Source organism: Capricornis sumatraensis, chromosome 3, assembly GCF_032405125.1.
Source record: "Capricornis sumatraensis isolate serow.1 chromosome 3, serow.2, whole genome shotgun sequence".
Classification (NCBI taxonomy): Eukaryota; Metazoa; Chordata; class Mammalia; order Artiodactyla; family Bovidae; genus Capricornis; species Capricornis sumatraensis.
Genome location: NC_091071.1, coordinates 33,101,959 through 33,126,088, shown reverse-complemented (window position 1 = coordinate 33,126,088; position 24,130 = coordinate 33,101,959). Strand labels below are relative to the sequence as shown.

Genomic DNA, 24,130 nt, shown 5'->3' with positions numbered 1-24,130 from the left:
ATGCCAGGAGTGGGATTGCTGGGTCAGATGGTGGTTTTATTCCTAGTTTTTTAAGGAATCTCCATACTATCTTCCATAATGGCTGTATCAATTTACATTCCCACCAACAGTGCAAGAGAGTTCCCTTTTCTCCACACCTTCTCCAGCATTTATTGTTTGTAGACTTTTTGATGATGGCCATTCTGACCAGTGTGAGGTGATAACTCATTGTAGTTTTGATTAAAAATATGGAATGCTTCACGAATTTGTGTGCCATCCTTGCGCAGGGGCGATGCTAATATTCTCTGTATCATTCCAATTTTAGTATATGTGCTGCTGAAGACAGCACTGACTGATCCGTGTTAATTGGTCTTTTGTTGGTCTCGTTTACAGGGCCCCAGTTGAAAATGCCTAAGATGGGTAGAGGGAAAAGATTTTTTTATTCCCCTACACAATTCAGACCATCTTAAATACATCCTCCCTGTTTGGTGAAAGTCCATCCAGTCTTTTTTGCTTTTGTGAAGCAACAAGTAATTAAAAACTGGTTCCATTTATCCAGAAGACAGACTTCATGACGTGGTCACATTTTCTGATGTCTCTACTCAGAGGTCTGGAGCCTAAAGGGTTGGGAGGAAGGGTTATACTGGATAGCATGAAGTTTCTTTGTGGGTTGTTTGGTTTTTGTTTGTTTGTTTGTTTTTAAATCTAGAGAGTTCACTTGGAGAAGGAAATGGCAACCCTCTCCAGTATTCTTGCCTCAGAAATCCCATAGACAGAGGAACCCAGAAGGCTATAGTCCATTGGGTCGCCAATAGTCAGACATGACCTAGCAGCTAAGTAACAGAGAGCTCACAAAAACAGGGGGAAGAGCAAGATCAGGTTCTAGAAAGAAATACCTGGTTAAAGATTGTGAGTCTAAGTCGCAAAGATGGTTAAAGATTGTTAGGTAATAAAATTCATGACTAAGTTATTTGGGGTAAATGTTAACTTCATAGGGCCATTAACCAGATAAAACCATCAATTAACAAAGACATCAAACAACAAAATTCCACTTCTATAGGCAAGTTGCTCAAGTCTGTTGCCTGTTATCTGCACAGTGGAACTTGGCCTTGTCTCAATTTTCGGGCAACTTTTATCTTCTCAACGAATAATGCTCTTTACATCCCCAGCCACTTCTCACACCCTAATTTCTTGGGTAGAGATGTCCATTGTGAAAATTAAGGCCTGCTGAACACGTAAAACATAAAATCTTTCCTACCGCACAACTCAATTTACAGTATTTCTTGACTCTTACTGCAACACAGATATAAACAGCACATGTCAAAATTTGAATCGTAATATCCTTGCCCTTCTAGCCTCTTTCTTGGTCTATTGTGAATGGTTTTCTTGTTATCGCATCAGACGTAATGGCGATATCTGTTATGATCCTCTAAGTAGCAAGCAGTAGACATCCATAGTCACTGTCTTGAACAATAAGAAAGACGTGCGTGCTAAACGCCATCCTTCATGTCCGACTCTTTGTGACCCTATGGGCTATAGTCTATCAAGGCTCCTCTGTCCTGGAATGCTTCCAGGCAACAACAATGGAGTGGGCTGCCATACCCTTCTCCTTAGGATCTTCCTGACCCAGGGATCGAACCTGCAGCTCTTATGTCTCCTGCATCGGCAGGTGGGTTCTTTGCCACTAATGCCACCTGGGAAGCTCGCTCAGTCGCGTCCAACTCTGCGAAACCATGGACTGTAGCCTACCAGGCTCCTCTCTCCATGGGATTCTCCAGGCAAAAGTACTGGAGTGGGTTGCCATTTCCTTCTCCAGGGGATCTTCCCGACCCAGGGATCGAACCTGGGTCTCCTGCATTCCAGGCAGATGCTTTAACCTCTGAGCCACCAGGGGACCAACTGTAATAAGGATATATCATCCCACAAAATTAATAAGCCCAGCAACAGAGAGCATTTAGCTGAAACTGATACAGCAGCTCAGCCATGTCACCAATGACCTGGTTTCTCTTGATTTTTCTTCAATTTCCCTAAAACTGGCTTCAAAGTAAGTCTAAGAAGGGATTCAGAACACGGCACCCCCAAACACATCACTTTGACATATTGATCAACTTAAGCTGCTGACAGCTGAGAAACAGCAGATGCAGGAATGTCTCCGTGACCACTGCTTTCCCTTTTCTTAATGTGTATTATTTATTTATTTGTCTGTGCTGGGTCTTAGTTGTAATCTAGCTCCCTGACCAGGGATCCGACCCGGGCCCCCTCCATTGGGAGGAGGAGGAGTCTTAGCCACTGCACTATCAGGACAATCCCTACAAACATTCTTAAGACTGTCATGACTCCTGAGAAATAAAACAGTTTTTGCTGGTTGCCTGAAGTTGATCAGGTACCACGCCCAAGTCTGTAGGTGGGGTCTCAACCCTACCTCAACTGTTTGGTTAATTTTGTTTAAGAAAATTCTGTGGACTGATGCCATTAGGAAGGAAATGGGTGATAGGCAACAAGCAATAAGATTCAGTTGCAATAGCTTAACTTTTAATTGTGAACACTGTACCTCTACCTTCTAAAACATATTGAGACAAAAGATTTAAATATTGGTGGGAAGCTTTCTGGGCTTACCAGATGGCGCTAGTGGTAAAGAACCTGCCTACCTATTTAGGAGGAATCAGAGAGCAGGTTTGATCCCTGGGTCAGGAAGATTCCCTGGAGGGAGGGCCTGGAAACCCACTACAGTTTTCTTGCCTGGAGAATCTCATGGACAGAGGAGTCTGGCAGGCTACAGTTGACAGGGTTGCAAAGAGCCAGACACTACTAAAGTAACTTACCACACATACAAAGAAAACTTTGTAAAAGTGCTTCTGTTCAAAAACAGTATGGAAGTTCTTCAAAAAAACTAAAAATAAAACTACCATACAATCCAGCAATTCCACTCCTGGGTATATATCCAAAGAAGAGGAAAATACTATTTCAAAAAGATACATATACCCCAATGTTAATAGCAGCATTATTTACAATAGCCGTGACATGGAAGCAACCATCAAGAGATGAATGGATAAAGAAAATGTGATCTGTGTATATACCCTGAAACATAATGGAACCTAAAAAAGAATGAAATTCTGCCACTTGCAACAATGTGGATAGACCTATAGAGTATTATGCTTAATGAAATAAGTCAGAGAAAGACAAATACTCTATGTTATCACTTATATGTGGAATCTAAAAAGTAAAGCACACTAATATAGATAACAAAAGAGAAACAGATTCACATATAGAAAACTAACGGTTATCAGTGGGGAACGGGAATGGGGAAGGGCAATACAGGGAGTGGTATGGGATTAAGAGATACAAACTATTATGTTAAAAATAGATAAGCAACAAGGATATATTGCACAGCACAGGGAAATATAACCATTATTTTACAATAACTTTAAATAGAGTTTAATCTAAAAATATTGAATCACTATGTTGTACACCTATAACTAATAAAATATTGTAAATCAACTGTACTTCAATAAAGTATATGGGCTGACAGTATACACACCAGGCCTGGAACAGTGTTTATTGGAGGAAATAATAGAGAAGGGGCCATGCAGCTGTTTGACCCCACTCCCCTCCAGTGCCCATTTTCATAAGGGGCAGAAAACAGAATTTGTAGAGTCAGATAAGGGTCCAGGAGAAGAATTGTAACCTCCTGGCTTACTAGGTCTGTGGCTAAGGAGGCACCAGCCTCCCTTTAATATGACCTTGATCTGTGGTCCAAGTCTTGAAGATACAGTCATTCAGTATGGCAGACCACCTCGGCCTTGTTCTACCACATCAGGACGCTGCCAGAAAGGTTGTTCTTTTCACTCTCGGCATCAACCAGTTTCTGTAACCCAAACAGACTCTTTCCATAGGAAGCTAACTTCGTCTTTAGGAGGCCAGTCTGCAGGGAAGCAGCATCTGGACAAGTTAATCCTTGCCTCTCCGTCCACCCCTTGATTTCAAAAGATAGTTTCTGTGTGTCCTGTTCCTCTTCACCACCTGACTTGTACCTGTACCCGTTGAACCCATAGGGTTGTAAGTCTCTGGCTTTGTTGTAGTAGATACTGAAGGATGGTTAAAACAGTGAGCAGCCAAAGAATTCACACCTGAGGGACTTCCCTGCCCAATGGCTAAGACTCTGTGCTTCTGAAACGCATCTGGATGAAATGAGGTCAGAGTGTGTGTATTGTACTCGAGCTCACGGCCCCTACGAGGAAGAGGAATTTCCTCACTGAGCTGGGCAGTTAGCAGTGACCACTCAAGGCGTGTGATGAGGAAGGAGCGTTTTATTGAAAACGAAACAGAAAGACTTCTAACATAAACATCAGAAGAGGGTAAGAGAGAATACCCTCATCGTTATCTTGAACAGAGCATTATATACTTTTCAAAAGAATATCTCAAGGTTGTAAAAGTTTTACCAGACCCTTTCCCAAGGCATACATCCTGAGATAACATCAGTACAAGATTAGCCAGCAGGAACAGTTCCTGCTAAGAAGGAAAAACATGCTTTCAAATTAAATATACTGTTGCTACATAATCATTAACACAGGGCCTACCTGTGACTGGTAACACAAAGACAGTGTATACCTCCCTAAGAGCCTTGGACTACTTATCAACCTGCCTGATGTTAGCTATATCACTTCTAATTCAGGGGGCCCGTGTTCAATCACTGGTCAGGGAACTAGATTCGACACACCACAACTAAAGACCTCGCATGCCACCACGAAGAACCAGTGCAGCCAAATAAATAAGTATTAAAAAAAAGAAGAAGAACACCTAAAGTCCTCCCAAATACCAGGGACTAAGGGATCCCAGAGCAGATAAGACAAGAGGTTCCAGGCTGCTGGTCAGAGCACTTTACTCAGTCATTCTACCTGTTTTGATATATTGGAGTCTGATTGTTCTACCTTGCTACCAGTGTGATTCTAAGCACAGCACAGTTTTGGTCAGGGTACAATCCACCCCTTATCTAGTTTGCCAAGATGCTGAAACGTGAGCCACTTCGCTTGCTTATCTGGTCTAGCAGCAACAGATCCCATATGGATGTCACCAGTTCATGACCCCTCAAACTCAGAAATGAAACCTCATGTGAAGCTGAAGTTTCATGTATTGGACTAGCCAAAAAGTCCATTCATCTTTTTCTGTAAGATGGAATACCCTACAGTATTTGGCCAACCCAATACTTTGTACAGCAACCACTTCCATGCCCAAGGATGGTTGTGGATCCTAGGAGGGAGTCCTGGAAAACGTGGATGGCTACCCCAGAGTGAAGACCATATTCACTAAAGGCAGACTGGAGATGACTATCTGTCTAGACAGTTAGAAAAGTCCAAGGTCACATAGTTCATTCAAGGAAGTCATAGTCATTCATGGTCATTGTCAGAGATGTTTCTACTGGAGGGCATAAGCTTTGAGTAGTTAAATGAGACTGAATCTGTAGCTGTGACTGAGGAGTGTGCATGGCCTGGAGAGGAGATGAGGTGCTTTGTAAGCCCAGAAGCCTGGGTCCTTTCTTCATGGTTTCACGGTAACATGACAGAGGATGCCAAGCGACAAACAGGGCTGGGAGCAGACCCGGCATGTGATACTCTCCCCTCCACATCTGAGTCTAGACTAATCCTCCTCATCTCCAGCCCCACCTTAGAGACTATCAGGGAGGAAGAAGTTTTCTTCTACCCTTCTTGGTTCTTCCAGATGGTCTAAGACTTAAAGTGACATGAGACATGGGACTCGCCTGGAAGTCCAGTGGTTAATACCCTGAGCTCCCAGATATTAGTGTATGTAAAATAATAGCCAAGGGGAATTTGCTGTACGACTCAGGAACTCAAACAGGGACTCTGTGACAACCTAGAGGTGTGCAATGGGGAGGGAGGCGGGAGGGAGGTCTAAGAGGAAGGAGACATATATGTACCTATGACTGATTCATGTTGATATTTGGCAGAAAACAACAAAATTCTGTAAAGCAATTACCCTTCGATTTAAAAATAAATTAATTTTTTAAAAAAGACTCCAAGCTCTCAGTGCAGCAGGCCCAGATTCAATCCTTGGTCAGGGAACTAAGATCCCGCATGCCGCATGGAATGGCCAAAAAAATGTGCATGTGAGTTATTTAGTTGTGTCTGACTCTTTGCAACCCCACGGACTGTAGCTGGGCAGTCTCCTGTGTCCATGGAATTCTCCTGGCAAGAATATTGGAGTGGGTTGCCATTCCCTTCTCCAAGGGAATCTTCCTAACCCAAGGATCAAACTCACATCTCCTGCATTGCAGGCAGATTCTTCACCATCTGAGCCACCAGGGCAGTCCCCCTCTCCCCCAAAAAAATGAATAAATAAAAATTAAAAGATATCAATTTTTTTTAAGTATCAAATTTATATTTAAAAATGACATGAGATAGATTAACAGAAGAAAAACAAATAAAAGTTCAATAACATGCATACCTAGGAAAGACCCAGGAAAACTGAGCAACTCACCAAAATGGTTTAAAACCTTAAATGCAAAAGAGAGTGAAGATAAAAGAGAATTTTAGAAGTAGTGGTTTGGGACTTCAAGAGTGAGGAAGGCAATTGACATTGAGATGGAAAAGCAAATGTTTGCTAAACAAATGTCTGCAGGGCCTTGCAGCTCATGAGACAGAGAATGGACTCTGCTCTCTAAGAGTTTCACCCACCATTCCTACTCCACACTCTTCTCAGTTATCTCTGGTGACAGCTCCACTCTGGGAATAGGCTTTCTACCTTTACACAATTAGGGAAAAGGTCAAAGTTTGAAGCAGTTAGGGAAACGGTCAAAGTTTCTTCTTGAGTCTTTGGGTGGGCCTTGAATGTTTTCAGTTCTAAATAATCCGTAGGGACTTCTCTGGTGGTCCAATGGTTAAGAATCCGCCTGCTGATGTAGGGGACACAGATTTCATCCCTGGTCCAGGAAGATTCCCCCATGCCTTGGAGCAACTAAGTCCGTGTGCCATAGCTACTGAGCTTGAGCTCTAGAGCCCATGCTCTGCAACAAGAGAAACCAAGCAGTGAGGAGCCCATGAAGCACAATTAGAGATAGCCCACTGCACAGTGGAGACCCAGCTCCACTGTGAGTCTTTGGGTGGAGACTCCACTGTGAGTCTCCAAAGATGAATATAATTTAAAAACAAAACAAAAACACATAATTCGCATGTCAAAGAGACATTCTGGGGTGCTGAGTCGCTCTCGCCTTCAAGTTTTGCTCTGCTCTCAAAGCAATCAATCTAGGGAGCCTTTTCTCCAGCTTTAGATCAGGTTGTATTTTCACAAACATCAGAGGAAGTGCTCGGCTTGTGTTTGAAAGAATGTCAAACAGAAACAACTGCTCTTACATACTAAGAATCACATTCAGGCCAATAAGACAGATATTCATCCGATGATAAGCATCACTTCCAAAGTGAGGCCTGGGGATTACAGCAGATTCCTGTCCCCCATTCGCGCTCAGGAGGAACACAAAGGCCACCGAGGGCAAAATCGTGGGCCACAGGGACAGTGCTTTTTTTCTGGCAGCCGTGGCACTCGCTCTCCTAAGCATTATTCACTTAAATTGAATATCTACCATGTGACTTCACCTGACAGTCTGTTTTTTTGTGTGTAATTAGCTGACATTGTAGTTTGTCTATAAATTCAAGGAGAAATAAAGCAATTCCTGCCAACCAAAGGCCCTTCTACACCAATATGAAAACACAGTTTAATACGAAGTAAGCATGATAGTATTTACGCAAAAGCCAGGCAGCATGAACATGACTGCAAAGTCTGAACAGAGTCTGACATCAATGTAAATAGAACATTATAGGCAAGAATAATTAAACCACCTTCATCTCTGAGATAGATTGTCTCTATATACCTTCAAAGTTTGCCCGGAGGGTAAATGTGTTTACAGCTTAAAGGATCAGAAAGCAGATTTGTATTGCAAAATCAAAAGGTTAGCCCTCCTTGGGGCCTATTCTGTTTCCTAGAAACATCCCAAGGTGAGGAAGAGGAGGTGTCGGGGTGGAAAAAGTTTTCCTGGACCTTCTTAGAGACTCTAGGTCTAAAAATTGAACCCACAGAGACAGGAGAAGAGCATACAAACTTATTTAATATAAGTTTTATGTGACACTGAGGCTTCATAAGGAAATGAAGACCTAAAGAGACAGTACGGTACTTTCATACTGTTTGATGAAGGTGTGAGGAGGAAACAGACAGAACAGGCTCCATCTTGAAAGCAGGACTCCATCTTGGGCCGGGCTGTGGACTTTGAGCTACACGCGCAGTATCTATGGAAACGATATATAAACTGGAAAACCAGGCCCCTGGAAGGAAGAGCCCCAGGGCTCATACCTGGACTCTCCTTCACCTAAAAGAATACCCTAATTATCTGTGTAACCGAATAGAATCATACATTCTATTATGCTTATTGGGGTATGACCACAGGCCTATTGATAATTGTCCACTGTTAACTACCTAGGCTTAAGGCATATGAATCACAGGTTAACTTTGATTGTATCTTTCTTTTCCTTTGTTCAGACTAGTTTCAGGGAATTTAGGGAGGTGGGTTTGGGCTCGTACACTTAGGGTATATAAGGTTTTCACAAAAACTGGTCGGGGTCCTTGGCTAAGAGGAGACTCTGCCTTGGGTCTGCCAGTGTAACACACTGCACTCCACTATCTGCATTGTCCATCTGAGTGAGTTTGTTTCCCAGAACGTGCAGCTACAACAGGTGGACGGTCGTTGAGGACGAGTTAAGGAGTTGTTGTTTAGTCACTAAGTCGTGTTCAACTCTTTTGTGACCCCATGAACTGCAGCACCCAAGGCTTCTCTGTCCATGGGATTTCCCAGGCAAGGATTGTAGGGTAAGGGAATTAGAGAAAGCGAGGTTTGGAGAAAGAATGAGACCAGCACTTCACAAGAACAGATCACCTTTAATGAGGCGAGGAGGGGCAGCAGTCAGATTAGTGAGCTGCTGCACTAACCCAAGAAAAGAGTAAGGCTCTATAGGCATATATGTGGAAATCTACTCTCTTAAGGGGGCCTCTTCTTTTCCAAGGTTGTTCGGATTAGTTATCTCTTAAATGGCTGGAGCAAGGAATCCTGGAGATCGGCCAGAGGCTGGGACTGGCTGGGAGCTGGGCGTAATCAATCTTAATGTCCATTTTATTCTTCGGGTGAGAGAGTTCTTTGTTTTGCATAGAATGGTGGGGAGGAGCTGGAGGGGAGTTTTAACTCGAGGCTATTTTGAGCTGTGTAACTTTCCTTCAAGGATACTGGAGTGGGTTGCCCTCTCCTTCTCCAGGGGATCTTCCTATCTGATGGGCTGAACCTGAGGTTCCTGTGTGGCAGGTGGATTCTTTACTTCTAGCCACCTGGGAAGACCTAGTCATGCACTGTGAGATCTAACTGAAGTAAACTGGGGGAAACTTAGCAAGACTGGTTGGTTAGGATTCTTCTTGGTGTCCCTCTGTCTTCAGAGACAAGAATGCTCCTTTCCCAGGTATAGGGAGGGCACTTTTCACCTGAGGGTTTTATGGCCTATTTCTGGAAAAGAATGTGGGGGAGGGGAGGAGAAGGTCTGAGCAATTTCGCTTCTTCTACTGTTGACTCAAACTCTTTCAGCCTAAAACATTCAATATGTCAAGGTACCATGTTTCAGGCTAGTGTGTCCTGAACCCATCAGAGGAAATCACCTCCCTTTTATTTTTTAAACAAAGAAAGCTTGCTCATCTTATCCTGATTTGGCTTTCTCCTGTCCTTCCTGCAACTGCTACTAACCACCTAGTAGAACAAATCATACAAAAACTGCCGGAATCTATTTTATATACATCTTTATATATTTATAGACAAACGTATTCTGGTAAAATTTTTTTGAAAAACACAGAAGTGTATAGACGGGAAAGGTAAAATTTTCTTCCTCCCGCACCCTCCATCACAGCCTACCTTGCCCCCTCTCCTCCCCTTTCTCTAGAAGGGACTCTTACCTATTTTTATGTATAAAAAGAAACAAAGACAGAAGTGGTCTGAACTGTTAGGTAGATTCTCTGGCTTCCTGGGTCTTTTGTATCTCAAAGACATCAAGGCCATCAAATCAGAGTCTGTGGCATTGAAGACCATTTATTGCATGAGGTTTTTCGTTTATTTATAATGAATTTTATCTGAAAGTCAAAACTTGCCAGACATTAACCTTGACAACTTGATCAACGAATCGAGATCTGTGATGGAGTCCTGGTCTAATTAAGATTTCTGGCCTTGTACTGATGAATTTTGACAAATTAAAAGATCCTGGGAATTTTCCCTGGTGGTCCAGTGGTTAGGACACAGTGCTTTCACTGCAGTGGCCTGAGTTCAATCCCTGGTCTGGGAACTAAGATCTTGTAAGCTGTGCAGCACGGCCAAAAAAAGAAAAAAATGAAAGATATTAAAGGTGCCTGTTCTCTCCCTTCTTTCCTTTCTCCCTCTGTTACAGAAACCAGTAATCGAGAAACCAAGCATCGCATTCAGAGAGTCAGAGAACTCAGGTTTATCACCCTGGTGGGCCCAGAGGAGTTAACACCCCAATCTGAGCCTCGAACAAAGGGGTTACAGAGTTTTTATATACAGATTATAGGGGGCAAAACTAGCTCCTAATAGGCTGCTTTAAACTAAGGGGTTTCGCGCGGGCAGGAACAGCAGTCAAGATGGGGAGGAGGATGCCTGACCTTTACATAGACAGGCGTGATTAAGCAGGTTTGCAGGGGCTGGGCAACTAGCAAACAGCAGGACAAGGATGAGTGAGATAAGCTCCAGTTCCTAGTATTAAGTCCCCACTTTTTGAGACTAGGTGACCTATGTGATCCAGACTTTGTAACGAGCAAGCTGAGTTAGACAGGCAGAAGGAGCAGGAGGTTATGTAAAATTTTAACTTTTCCTCTTCACCTCCTCTTCCATTTCTCCACACTGGGAACATTCTTCCTGACCAGTTTCACACCTGCCAAAGACTTCAATTACTGCCTTCATTAATGTAAGGTAAGGGAACTAGAGAGGACGAGGTTCGGACAAAGAACGAGACTCTACAGGAACAGATCACCTTTAATGAGGCGAGAAGGGGCAGCAGTTGGACCAGTGAGCTGCTGCACTAAGTCAAGAAAAGAGTAGGTGTTTATATAGAAAACATATACATGCGGAGATATATTGTTTGGAGGGGGTCTGTTTTTCCTCAAGATTATTTTGTTTAGTTGGCTTCCAACAACTGGAGCAAAGAATTCCTGAGACCTGCTGGAGACTGGGACCAGCTGGGAGCTGAACGTAATCAATCTTAATGTTCATTCCTTTCTTCGGGGGAGAAAGTTATTTATTCTGTATAGAATGGGGGAAAGATCCAGAGGGGAGTTTTAACTCCAGGCTATTTTGAGCTGTGTAGCTTTCCTTCAGTTAGGATAACTCTGAAGCTCAATACACCCTACAGCCTAGTGCCGCGGCCAGCACAAGCAAGAGTTGCACCTGCACAGGGAGAGAACGGAGCATCCCCGCTAAGAAAAATAAGAGAGAGACAAAAGATGGGGTTGAGAGGATCAGACCACAATTGGCTGATGCCTTTCTTTATTAGGCTATAGTATTTATAGGATAATGTACGTGACTTAAGACATGTACAAGATTATTTTTTAACCTCAGGATACAATCACTAGACCCTTACCATTGTGTACAGAGTATACTAAGTAATCTATCTTCTATGACGTGTTGCAGGACACCCTGACCTTAGGGGCTGTAAAAACTCTTTAAGGGTGGCGGGACAGGGAGCTTAGGAACAATGCCTAAGGCTCTGCATACCTGCCGAGCAGCTCCCAAGACTTAACCCTTCACGGGCAGTCCCCCGCAGCCTAGCACACCCTGATATGTCTCAGCAAGACTAGCAGCCCAGAGTGGCTCTACCACCCAACTCAACGTCCAAACAGAAACCTGGAATTCACCCTCTTTTCGGTCCCCCACATCAAACTGATGTCCAAGTACAGTGCCTCTACTTTCTTGTTAGCTCTTAAATACAGAACTTTACGCGTGGGCCCTGCACACTGCTGTGCCCCAGACGCGGTGAGGGTGGGCTGAATTATCAGTTCGGCAGCTGCAGGAGGTGAGGGGCAGATCTCCAGGCCTGGTGACCTTGATCTTGGGTGGTGTCAGCCTGCAGCAGCTTGGAGCGGGGCTTGGGATCCCAGCAGGAAATTGGGCTGGGTCATGGTGGTGACAGGACAAGATCCTAGCCACTAGATCAGAAAAGAATTCCCACAAGGGCAGAATGTAGTAAGACAAAGTATTATTAGGAAGGAAAAGAGTACGTGTGGATAGGCACCTGTGCAGACTCAGAGGGAGAGAGAGTCGTTGAATCGTGCTCTCGTGGCAGTTTGAATTACTTTTATGAGGCATTTCTTCTGGGTTTCCTTTGACCAAACATTTTGGTTTGCCTGGTTCACTGTCCATATTTGCTGTATCTCAGGATCCTCCCAGGTGTGCTCACGCATCTCTTAGCCAAAATGGATTTTACCAAAAAGGCATATGGGTAGGGAACATCCCTTGAGCTAACTCCCCTTAGGCTTCCAAGGGGTCTTTTCTCTGCATGTGTGGTCAGAGAGGTCTCCTGACTTTGAGAATAAGAAATAAGTTATCTGGGCAGGGCCCAGTCTCCTCCCTTAATTGTTCTCCTGTTCTCCTTGGAGTTTCATCCCACAGGGAATGAATCTCTAATCGCTTTACCCTCAAGGCGGGGTGGGGAGAGGGTAAGTGGGCCTCAGCCCCAACTTGTGAGCACTGCCCTCCAAGCACCCTAGTGCACAAGATGTACAACATCACTTTTTTCCCCCAAAGAAGGCAGGATTTGTTACTTGCAGCAAGTAAGGAGGACACTTGCTTTCCCAAAGCAGTGTCTCAATAGCATCACTTTTCTGAGTGTTCTGTGTCTTCTCCTCTCCATCTCCACAGCCGTCGTGACTGTGGTCCCCACCTGGTGTCATCTCTCTGCTTCAAGCCTGCCCATCCACACCAGAGCCTGCCACTGACCATACACTTCCCTGCTTCCCTGTCATCCACAAGATAAACTTCAGGCTCATATCCCAGACAACCAGGCTGTAGGACTCTTCTGTACTCACTTAACCTTTCCTGCCTTCTCTGTCCCTCCATTCCCTTCTTCCCCTACTTTTTAGGCATGCCAAACCACAGATTTATCCATTGTTCCTTCAGTGCCATTCCGAAAATCAAAATCCAAAATCGTTTTAACAACCAAACATTTTCCTTTCTTTCACAGCAAATTCATTTCGTAGCAAGTGATTGACTGGTGACTATTTATGGTCTTAATTTGTTACACTTAGCATACATATTTGTACATTTTCCCTACAGATGAATTAATAGTTTGCAATACTCACTGAGAAGTTATGATAATATGTATAGGTATCTGTAAGGCTAGTACGGAGAAAAAGAGAAGGAGCCGGGCAAAGAAAAGGGAATTTATTAAAGGGAAACAAAAGGATGCCTGGCCCCTGAGAAGCAGCCCACCCTTCTGATGGATTCCTCTTTTTTTTTTTTTTCGTCTTGCGTAACTGAAACTTTTTATTCGTTAAACAGAATTCTGATGGATCCCTCTTATACCCCACAGACGGGAAATCAGGTCCCCTGAAGTGGGGTGGTTAGTTTATCTTCAGCCTGCAACTGGAGTCTGACAGTCACGTAGTTTTGAAAGAGCCAGAGGTGTTCCACAGTAGGGTGGTCACATAGTCTTGGGAAACTAAATGCCAGGGGTGAAAACAGGATGTCGCTTGAGCAATGTAGTCAGTCTCATGGGTCACCATGATGTCTTCTTTTGTTTGCATGGTCAGCACAATAATCCATTTTAACAATGAGCCCCCATGCAGACCCTATCAGTATCAAATTGCCAACATCTGTTGGATCATAGAAAAAGTAAGAGAATTCTGCGAAAAGCATCTACTTCTGCTTCATTGACTACACTAAAGCCTTTGATTGTGTGGATCACAACAAACTGTGGAAAATTCTTAAAGAGATGGGAATACCAGATCACCTTACCTGCTTTCTGAGAAACCTGTATGCAGGTCAAGAAGCAACAGTTAGAACCAGACATGGAACAACGGACTGGTTCCAAATTGGGAAAGGAGTACGTTAAGGCTGTATACTGTCACCCTGCCTATTGAACTTATATGCAGAGCACATCATACGAAATGCCAGGCTGGATGAAGCTCAAGCTGGAATCAAGATTGCCAGGAGAAATATCAATAACCTCAGATATGCAGATGACTTTACCATTAGCACCACTGGATTACCAGGTGGCACTAGTGGTAAAGAACTCCCTTGCCAATGCATGAGACTTAAGAGACCAGGATTGGATCCCTGGGTCGGGAAGATCTCCTAGAGAAGGAAATGGCAGCCCACTCCAGTACTCTTGCCTGGAGAATCCTATGGACTGAGGAGTCTGGCAGGCTAGATTCCATGGAGTCACAAAGGATCGAATACAACTGAGGAGACTTAGCACACCTGCACACACATGCAGATGACATCACCCTTACCACAGAAAGCGAAAAGGAACTAAAGATGAAGGTGAAAGAGGAGAGTGAAAAAGCTGGCTTAAAAGTCAACTCAACATTCAAAAAACTAAGATCATGGCATCCAGTCCCATCACTTCATGGCAAATAGATGGGGAAACAATGGAAACAGTGACAGACTTTATTTTCTTGGGCTTCAAAATCATTGCAGATGGTGACTATAGCCATGAAATTAAAAGATGCTTGCTCCTTGGAAGAAAAGCTATGACCAACCTAGAGAGCGTATTAAAAAGCAGAAACATTACTTTGCCAACAAAGGTCTGTCTAGTCAAAGCTATGGTTTTTCCAGTAGTCATGTATGGATGTGAGAATTGGACCATAAAGAAGGCTAAGCACTGAAGAACTGATGCTTTTGAACTGTGGTATTGGAGAAGACTCTTGAGAGTCCCTTGGACTGCAAGGAGATGATACCAGCCCATCCTAAAGGAAAAAGAAAGAAAAGATAGCACTAAGCTGTATCCAACTGTTGCAATCCCATGAACTGTAGCCTACCAGGCTCCTCTTTCTGTGGGATTCTCCAGGCAAGAAAACTGGAGTGGGTTGCCATTTCCTTCTCCAAAAGTTGCTTAGTCATGTCCAACTCTTTGCAACTCCATGGACTATACTGTTCATGGAATTCTTCAGGCCAGAATACTGTAGTGAGTAGCCTTTCCCTTCTCCGGGGTATCTTCCCAACCCTGGATTGAACCCAGGTCTTCCACATTGGAGGTGGATTATTTCCCAGCTGAGCCACAAGGGAAGCCCAAGAATATTGGAGTGGGTAGCCTATCCCTTCTCCAGTCAATCTTCCTGACCCAGAAATTGACTTGGGGTCTCCTGCATTGCAGGCAGATTCTTTACCAACTGAACTATCAGGGAAGCCCAATCCTAAAGGAAATCAATCCTAAATATTCATTGGAAAGATTGACACTGAAGCTGAATTTCCAATACTTTGGGCCACCTGATGCAAAGAGCTGACTCATTAGAAAAGACCCTGATGCTATTAAAGATTTGAAGGCAGGAGGAGAAGGGGGCGAAAGAGGATGAGATGGTTGGACAGCATCACCGATTTAATGAAGATGAGTTTGAGCAAACTCCAGGAGATGGTGAAGGACAGGGAAGACTGGTGTGCTACAGTCCATGGGGTCGCAAAGAGTTGGACATGATTGAGTAACTGAATAACAATTCTAAAATAAAAAATTCTGATTTCTGAAATATAGTTCACCGTTAGGATTTTGAATAAGTGAGAGTGGACCGAGAGCAGATACTGGAATCCTTTGGGCAGGGGTCCTCAGTTCCTTTCCACCTGAGTTTCTCCTCCAGACCCTCTCCAAGGGCTGAACAGCCTCGTTCACAGCATGGCAGCTGGGTTCCAAGAAGGGGACAGAGGGAAATGAAGTGGAAGCTGTTCATTTCTTTCTTTACATTTATTTAGGTATGTATCTACTTTTATTTATTGGCCATTGCATGCAGGATTTTAGTTCCCCGACCAAGAATCAAACTCATGCTGCCTACAGTAGAAGCATGGAGCCTTAACCACTGGACTGTTCGGGAATTCCCAAAGCTGTCCATTTCTAAAGCACAGCATCACTTGCACCTATTCTTCCACCTATCACTCCCCTCTACACATTACTAGTCACAGATCTTGATGGGAGGAGTGTCACAGAATTTTGCAACGTTTTAAACAACCAGAATACTGCTACTCACTCTTCCAGTAGTAGTTCCAACACCATCCCCTCTGAGAACCTTCCTGAACTTCTTACGAGAATGCAAAATACTCCTCCTTTGTATTTACCTACAGTGTGTAGAGAAATTCCTTTTTTTTTAATCAACTTTACTGAGACAGAACTATAATATACATACCTATATACATACAATGAAACTCCCCTATTGTAAGGCTATGGTTTGATGGGGTTTTGACGAATGTATACATGTGTGTAATCAGCACCACAATCAAGATCTAGAAAATTACCATGACATTAAAAAGCTCCCCACACGTGAAAGAGCTGTGTTGAGGCTTTGTTGCTCTTATTTTTTCTGCTGCTGTTTGCTTGGTCATTTATTTGTTTGTGTGATTGGTTGGTTGGCTGGTTTGAGCTAGGCAAAGGGGAAGTGAGAGTGAAGAAAATCTATGATTACAGTCTACTCTTCTGAATTAAGGGAAATTAAGGGACATACATAGAACCATGCATTTGTCCACTGCTGCTAACCATAAAGGGGCCTCCCCGGTGGCTCGGTGGTAAAGAATCTACCTGCAATGCAGGAGCCGCAGGAGACTCAGGTTCAATCCCTGGGTCTGGAAGATTCCCTGGAGGAGGACATTGCAGCCCACTCCAGTGTTCTTGCCTGGAGAATCCCCTGGACAGAGAAGCCAGGCGGGCCACGGTCATAGGGTCGCAAAGAGTCAGACACAATTGAAGCAACTGAGTACACACACAAGCCAACCATAAAAGTTTGGTAGTTCCAAGTGTCACGCGAGTGTATGTTCCTTGATTCTTTGTCTCGTCACAACAAAGATTTGGAGCGATGGACATTAAAGCCCCCTCGGCGTGTCACAACTCTCAGGTCTTGGATAGACCATGTTATAGCTCTCAGGTCTCAAATGGACCGTGTTATAGCTCTTAGACAAATCAGTGTTACAGCTCAGTGTTACAGCTCTATTTTATTCAGAAGATAGCAGGAAAATCAATCTTCGAGGCATGACGGCACTTCGATCTAAAGACACTCTAAAGACACGAGGAGAAAAGCGCCCCAGCGCGTGGGAGAGAGAGAGCGAGCTGGCTTTGGCTCTTCTATTTATATGTTTCTCTCTCCCTGGGCCTGTCCTATGTAAACTGGGCCAGCCAGGAGTGTTTTTTGTTTTACCTGAGGTCCTCACTCCGGTCCTCGGATCTTCTTTTGTTTCATTTTTGCAGGCTTTTCCCTTCCTTGTCTGTGGCCACAGCCATTTTGGACTCCTTTTCCCTCTTCTACCTACCTAACACAAGCATTGCTATGCTTTGTCTCACTGAGCAAGTTGGGTATGAACAGGAAAATTTAAAACTTACACCCAGGTAGAAATAACTTCATGCTCCTTCTGCTTCTATAACTCAGCTTGCTCCTTGCAAAGTCACAGAAGATACACAGTTTCGGCAGGGGTGGGGGGTGGGGGTGGAAAATTACAGTGCTAGGAGCTGAAACTTACCTCACCCTTGTCCTACTTCTGAAATTACCCAGCCCGTGAAACCCTGCTCAACCATGTTTGTTTGTGTAAAGGTCAGGCATCCCCCTTGCTGTGCCCTTTTACTGTTCCCCACTGCACAAAACCCCTAGTTTAAACGAACCTATTATCAGTCAGCACTGCCCACTGAAGTCTGATGTCATGCACTGCCTATAAAAACTTTGTAACCCCTTTGTTCCAGCCTCAGAGCTGGAAGTGTTAGCTGTTCTGGGCTTGGGGGAGTAATCAAGTTCTCCAGCTCTCTGAGTGTGGTGCTTGGTTTCTTGATGGTCTGGCTTCTGCAACAGGTGGAGTAATGGTCAAGTCTCCAGCTCTGCAAGCACAAGGTACATTCAATCTCATTTCTGCTTAAAATGCTCCAACGGCTTCATGCTCTTTAGAATGAACTTTTACTCCCTTGCCCCAGATGATACCAGTGTGACCTGGCCTCTGGGACTCACTCTGCTATGGTCACATGGCCATCCTTTAGTTCTCCAACTCTGTGTGTTCCTACCTCAGGGCCTTTGTACTAGCCGTTCCCCCTTTCTGTCAATCAAATAGCTCTTTTCAATGTCACCTCCTCAGAAAAGCTGAACCTGAATTCCTGACCCAAATACATTCTCTTGAGTATCACGGTATCAGTATGAATCCAAAGACTCCACTCTTGAAGAGGGAATGTGGAAATACCAGGATCTCATCCCCTTTGTCTAGTGTGTATTCTGGTAATAAGCTGTATCTTACGGCCAAGGATCCCTGGGGGCACTCTGTTAGTGAAATCAGTTCAGTTCAGTTCAGTCGCTCAGTCGTGTCCGACTCTTTGCAACCCCATGAACCACGGTACGCCAGGCCTCCCTGTCCATCACCAACTCCCAGAGTCCACCCAAACCCATGTCCAACAAGTCGGTGATGCCATCCAACCATCTCATCCTCTGTCGTCTCCTTCTCCTCCTGCCCTCAATCCTTCCCAGCATCAGGGTCTTTTCAAATGAGTCAGCTCTCTGCATCAGGTAGCCAAAGTATTGGAGTTTCAGCTTCAGCATCAGTCCTTCTTGTGACAAAACATTATTGTAGCATTGCTCATACAGTATTAAAATTACTGATTTACTTGTGCACCTTAATTTCAGATGACAAATCCCTTAAGGACATAAACTGTTCTTGGTCACCGAGACCCTGGCACATAACAGATATGCTCATTAAATATATATTGAATGACTAAAGAAATAAATGAGTAAAACTGTTGATGCAAATAATCAATAATCAATCTATAATATGGAACAGAAGAGGGTTTTATTTGAGCCAAACTGAGGACTATAGCCCAGGAGATGATCTCTTAGCAGTTCTGAGAAATTGCTCTGGTGGAAGATTGGTTTTCAGCACGGTTTTATATCAGAACAAACATCAAACACAACAGGGGTGCATTCCTGCAAGGTTTCAAAAGAGATAGATTAATATGCACACAGAGAGCGTGTATGATCCTGGGGTCTGGGAATGGAACCTTCTCTTCAAGGGACTGCTAACACTGGACCCATAGGAAGGAAGTCATTTAATCCTCATCTTCAAAGAGGACCTTCTTTACCTGAAAGGTTAAGGCTGATGTACAACGTATGTTTGACAGGACATAAGTCAGGCAGTTGTGGTTCACACAAAGTTTAAGGCCGAATCATGTATAAGCCAGAATGACATCCCCATACTTGAATATCTGAACTTTTTTTCCATCAAAACCTATAATGCTAAAACTGACCCATTTAATGTGAGAAGCCACAGTCACCGATTGAGTCTTTGAGTTAATTCCTAACAAGAATTTTATAATTTCTCTTTTGGTCTCTTACTCTAGTTGCTGCATGTGATGGTTAATTTTACGTGTCAGCTTGACTAGGCTAAGGGATACCCAGATAGCTGGTAAGATATTTTTTCATCTTCTAATAATCTATTTTTGACCCCTTGGCTAGATATTTAGCATATGTAGAAGTGGAATTATTGAGTGGTATGATAAACATGTTTAATTATATATATCAATATATATGTCAGGTCTTCCATGATAGCTCAGTTGTTAGAGAATCCACCTGCAGTGCAGGAAACCCTGGTTCGATTCCTGGGTCAGGAAGATCTTCTGGAGAAGGGATAGGCTACCTACTCCAGGATTCTTGGGCTTCCCTTGTGGCTCAGCTGGTAAAGAATCTGCCTTCAATGCGGGAGACCTGGGTTTGATCCCTGGGTTGGGAAGATCCCCTGAAAAAGGGAAAGGCTACCCACTCCAGTTATTCTGGCCTAGAGAATTCCATGGACAGTATAGTCCATGGGGTTGCAAAGAGTCGGACACGACTGAGCAACTTTCACTTTCATACTAAATATACATTTGAATTATATATACATACATACATACATACATACATATATATATATACAGAGAAGGCAATGACACCCCACTCCAGTACTCTTGCCTGGAAAATCCCATGGACGGAGGAACCTGGTAGGCTGCAGTCCATGGGGTCGCGAAGAGTCGGACACAACTTCACTTTCATTTTCACTTTTCATTTTCATGCATTGGAGAAGGAAATGGCAACCCACTCCAGTGTTCTTGCCTGGAGAATCCCAGGGATGGGGGAGCCTGGTAGGCTGCTGTCTATGGGGCCGCACAGAGTCAGACACAACTGAAGCGACTTAGCAGCAGCATATATGTATATATACATGCTAAGTCACTTCAGTCTTGTCCAACTCTTTGCAGCACTTTCGTCTCAGGTTCAAAGGATTGGTTAACAAAATAGGCCACTCGTTATATACAAATAAATAATGCCAATATTTATTAGAGAAGTATCTGTTTTACATTCAATATACTAATATTAAAAGAAAAGAGAAATAGAAACAGCAGAGGATATATCACCAAATTGAGTTTTGACCAACATCCAGATTCAAACAGCGCTGGGAAGTCACGTGTCACAGCACATCTGGAGTCCCAGTTTGGAGAAGTTTCCAGGCAGCTCAACCCTTCTGTAGGTGAGACTTCACACACTGTGTTCTGAGTTCCTGTTTATAATCCCAGGACACAAACTGATATCATCATTAATCTGTGAGTAAACAGCAGCCCTGTTTTCACATTAATGTTGTTTGTTTTCTCTTGTAAAACCTGGAATGTTGTTAAGCCTGGGGCTTGGTTGGCCAGCACCCCTCCAGGGGCTCAGGAATCTCAAGATTTATCCCCATCTTATCTATGGGCTGCAGGTCTTGCACTCACAGCAGGCAGGCACTCACACTCAGGGCAGTGTCCAGGCAGATTAGAAGCAAGGTCAGAGGCCTGTTCTGTTTCGTCTCTGAAGCCTAAACAAGACTATTCAATTTCCCTAAAAGTGACTCTATGGACTGTAGCCCATCAGGCTCCTCCATCCATGGGATTTTCCAGGCAAGAGTACTGGAGTGGGGTGCCATTGCCTTCTCCATATATACATATATATATATATATATAATTCAAATATATATTTAGTATGAAAGTGAAAGTTGCTCAGTCTCCAGGCAAGAATACTGGAGTGGGTTGCCAAGCCCTCCTCCAGGGGATCTTCCAGACCAAGGAATCAAACCTACATTTCCTGTGGTTCCTGCATTGCAGGCAGCTTCTTTACTGCTGGGCCACTGGGGAAGCCCCATATGTATGTGTGTGTGTGTGTGTGTGTGTGTGTGCATGTGTGTGTGTGTGCATGTGTGTGTGTGTAAGTAACACTGCCAAGCTACAAGCCCCGTGTGTGTGAGTGTGTGTGTGTGTAAGTAATATTGCCAAGCTATTTCCCAAAGTGGTTGTACTATTTTACATTTCTACCAGCCAAATATAAGACTCCAATTGCCAGATATCCTCATCAACACTCGGTATTGTGCATCTTTTTTTTTTAATTGGGAGTATAGTGACTGACAATATTTCAGGTGTACAGCAAAGTACTTCAGTTATACCTACACGTATACATTCTTTTTCATACCTTTTCCCATCATAGATCACTATAAGATACTGAATATAGTTCCTTTTGCTATACAGGAGGCCCTTGCTGTTTTGTGGATCCTTTAAATTTTGGACATCCTACATATTGCGTAACTAAGAGAAGGAGAAATATCATGTGACATCCCCTACATGTGAAATCTAAAAATAAATGATACAAATGAACTTACTTACAAAACAGAAAGAGACTCACAGACTTAGAGAATGAACCTATGGTTGCCAAGGGAAATGGATAGTTTCGAATGGATAGGTACACACTGCTATATTCAAAATGGATAACCAACAAGGACCTACTGTATAGCAAATAAATAAATAAATAAAATTTATAAATCAACATACATTTTCATAAAATGAGAAATGTATGCTTAACATCATGTATCATTCAAGGCCTTGAAAATAAAAACTATCATACCAAAAAAAAAAGTTTTTTTCAACATTCTAGAGGGTGTATAATGATATCAGAGTTCTGTATGGCATTTCCCTGATGACCAACTATGTTGAAACTTTTTCATGTGTTTAAGGATCATTCTGAGACAGGCTGAACCTGGGACCTGCGACCCTTTGCTGCAATGCTTATACCTGGACAAATATTTCCTTGAGCAACAAAATACCTAGAAACCATAAGGGACTGAAAATAACTGAATGCATGCTCGGTTGCAGTAAATTATGGAAAAGATACAAAAAGACCAAAGAAGCCCAACTGCCACTTCTGAAGAGCCAGGAGCATAAACAGGATATTAAGCATGACCTCAGGAGTACGTCAAGGCTGTATATAGTCACCCTGCTTATTTAATTTATATGCAGAGTACATCATGAGAAATGCTGGGCTGGAGGAAGCACAAACTGGAATCAAGATTGCCAGGAGAAATATCAGTAACCTCAGATATGCAGATGACACCACCCTTATGGCAGAAAGTGAAGAAAAACTTAAGAGTCTCTTGATGAAAGTGAAGGAAGAGAGTGAAAAAGTTGGCTTAAAGCTCAACATTCAGAAAACGAAGATCATGGCATCTGGTCCCATCACTTCATGGGAAATAGATGGGGAAACAGTGGAAACCGTGGCTGACTTTATTTTTTTGGGCTCAAAAATCACTGCAGATGGTGATTGCAGCCATGAAATTAAAAGACACTTGCTCCTTGGAAGGAAAGTTATGACCAACCTAGACAGCATATTAAAAAGCAGAGACATTACTTTGCCAACAAAGGTCCATCTAGTCAAGGCTATGGTTTTTCCAGTAGTCATGTATGGATGTGAGAGTTGGACTATAAAGAAAGCTGAGTGCTGAGGAAGTGATGCTTTTGAACTGTGGTTTTGAAAAAGACTCCTGAGAGTCCCCTGGACTGCAAGGAGATCCAACCAGTCCATCCTAAAGGAGATTAGTCCTAGGTGTTCACTGGAGGGACTGATATTGAAGCTGAAACTCCAATACTTTGGCCACCTGATGCAAAGAGTTGACTCATTGGAAAAGACCCTGATGCTGGGAAAGATTGAGGGCAGGAGGAGAAGGGGATGACCGAGGATGAGATGGTTGGATGGCATTACCGACACAATGGACATAGGTTTGGGTGGATTCCAGAAGTTGATGATGGACAGGGAGGCCTGGCGTACTGTGGTTCATGGGGTCACAAAGAGTCGGACACGACTGAGAGACTGAACTGAACTGAACTGAAGCATGACCTCCATACATAGCACCACTAAGGGGTGGGGAAGTGACCTAAGCCATCCCTCTGACCTGACCCCTGGACCTGCTGCTCCCCTTACTCCATATAAAGAACCAGCTTGTCCCATCTTAGGGAGGGAGCAAGGGGATCTATTATTGTTTACACTCCTTCCTGCTGCCACAGGAGCCACAATAAAGCCTTGCCTCAATTTTTTGTCTGGACTTTTATCAATTTCTATCAATTAAAGAAGGCCAGGAACCCTGGTTGGTAACAACTCCAAAGTGAAACAGATTAAATGAACTTAAACCCAAAGGCAAAAAATGAACAAACAAGAAAACACAAGCTTCTAACTTGTACCCTGAAACCTCTAACCAATGGGTTTAAAGACCACTTGCCTCTAATATTTAGCTTCATTCACTTCCTGAAGTTCAGATATGGTGAACCTCTTCCTTTTTCTCCCATTTTTAAAAAGGTCTGTGCAGTTTCCACCATTCAGATAACACTATGGCATAGCTACAGTCCTGCACCCAAGTTCCTTGACAAAATGGAACCAGATGTAGAGGGAACAATCCCCTTGTTCTTGTGCAGACCAAGACTTGAAAGCAACCTATAGAGTTTTTCCCACTGATGTGGACATTGTAAAAATATTTCACTTATCATATTTCAGAAACTGATACATTTTTTGAGATAATTTAAGTGCTGAGATTTGTTTTATGTGCATCTTGCATTTAATTGGCTGAAGATAC

General features: G+C 43.4%; 1 non-coding gene across 1 annotated transcript; it reads right to left on the bottom strand.

Annotated features, from left to right (window-relative positions):
- Positions 1-221: 221 nt before the first annotated feature.
- On the bottom strand, positions 222-328 carry LOC138077369 (U6 spliceosomal RNA). The gene has a single exon (XR_011144806.1). It is a non-coding gene; the product is annotated as a U6 spliceosomal RNA (small nuclear RNA).
- Between the last annotated feature and the right edge of the window lie 23,802 nt (positions 329-24,130).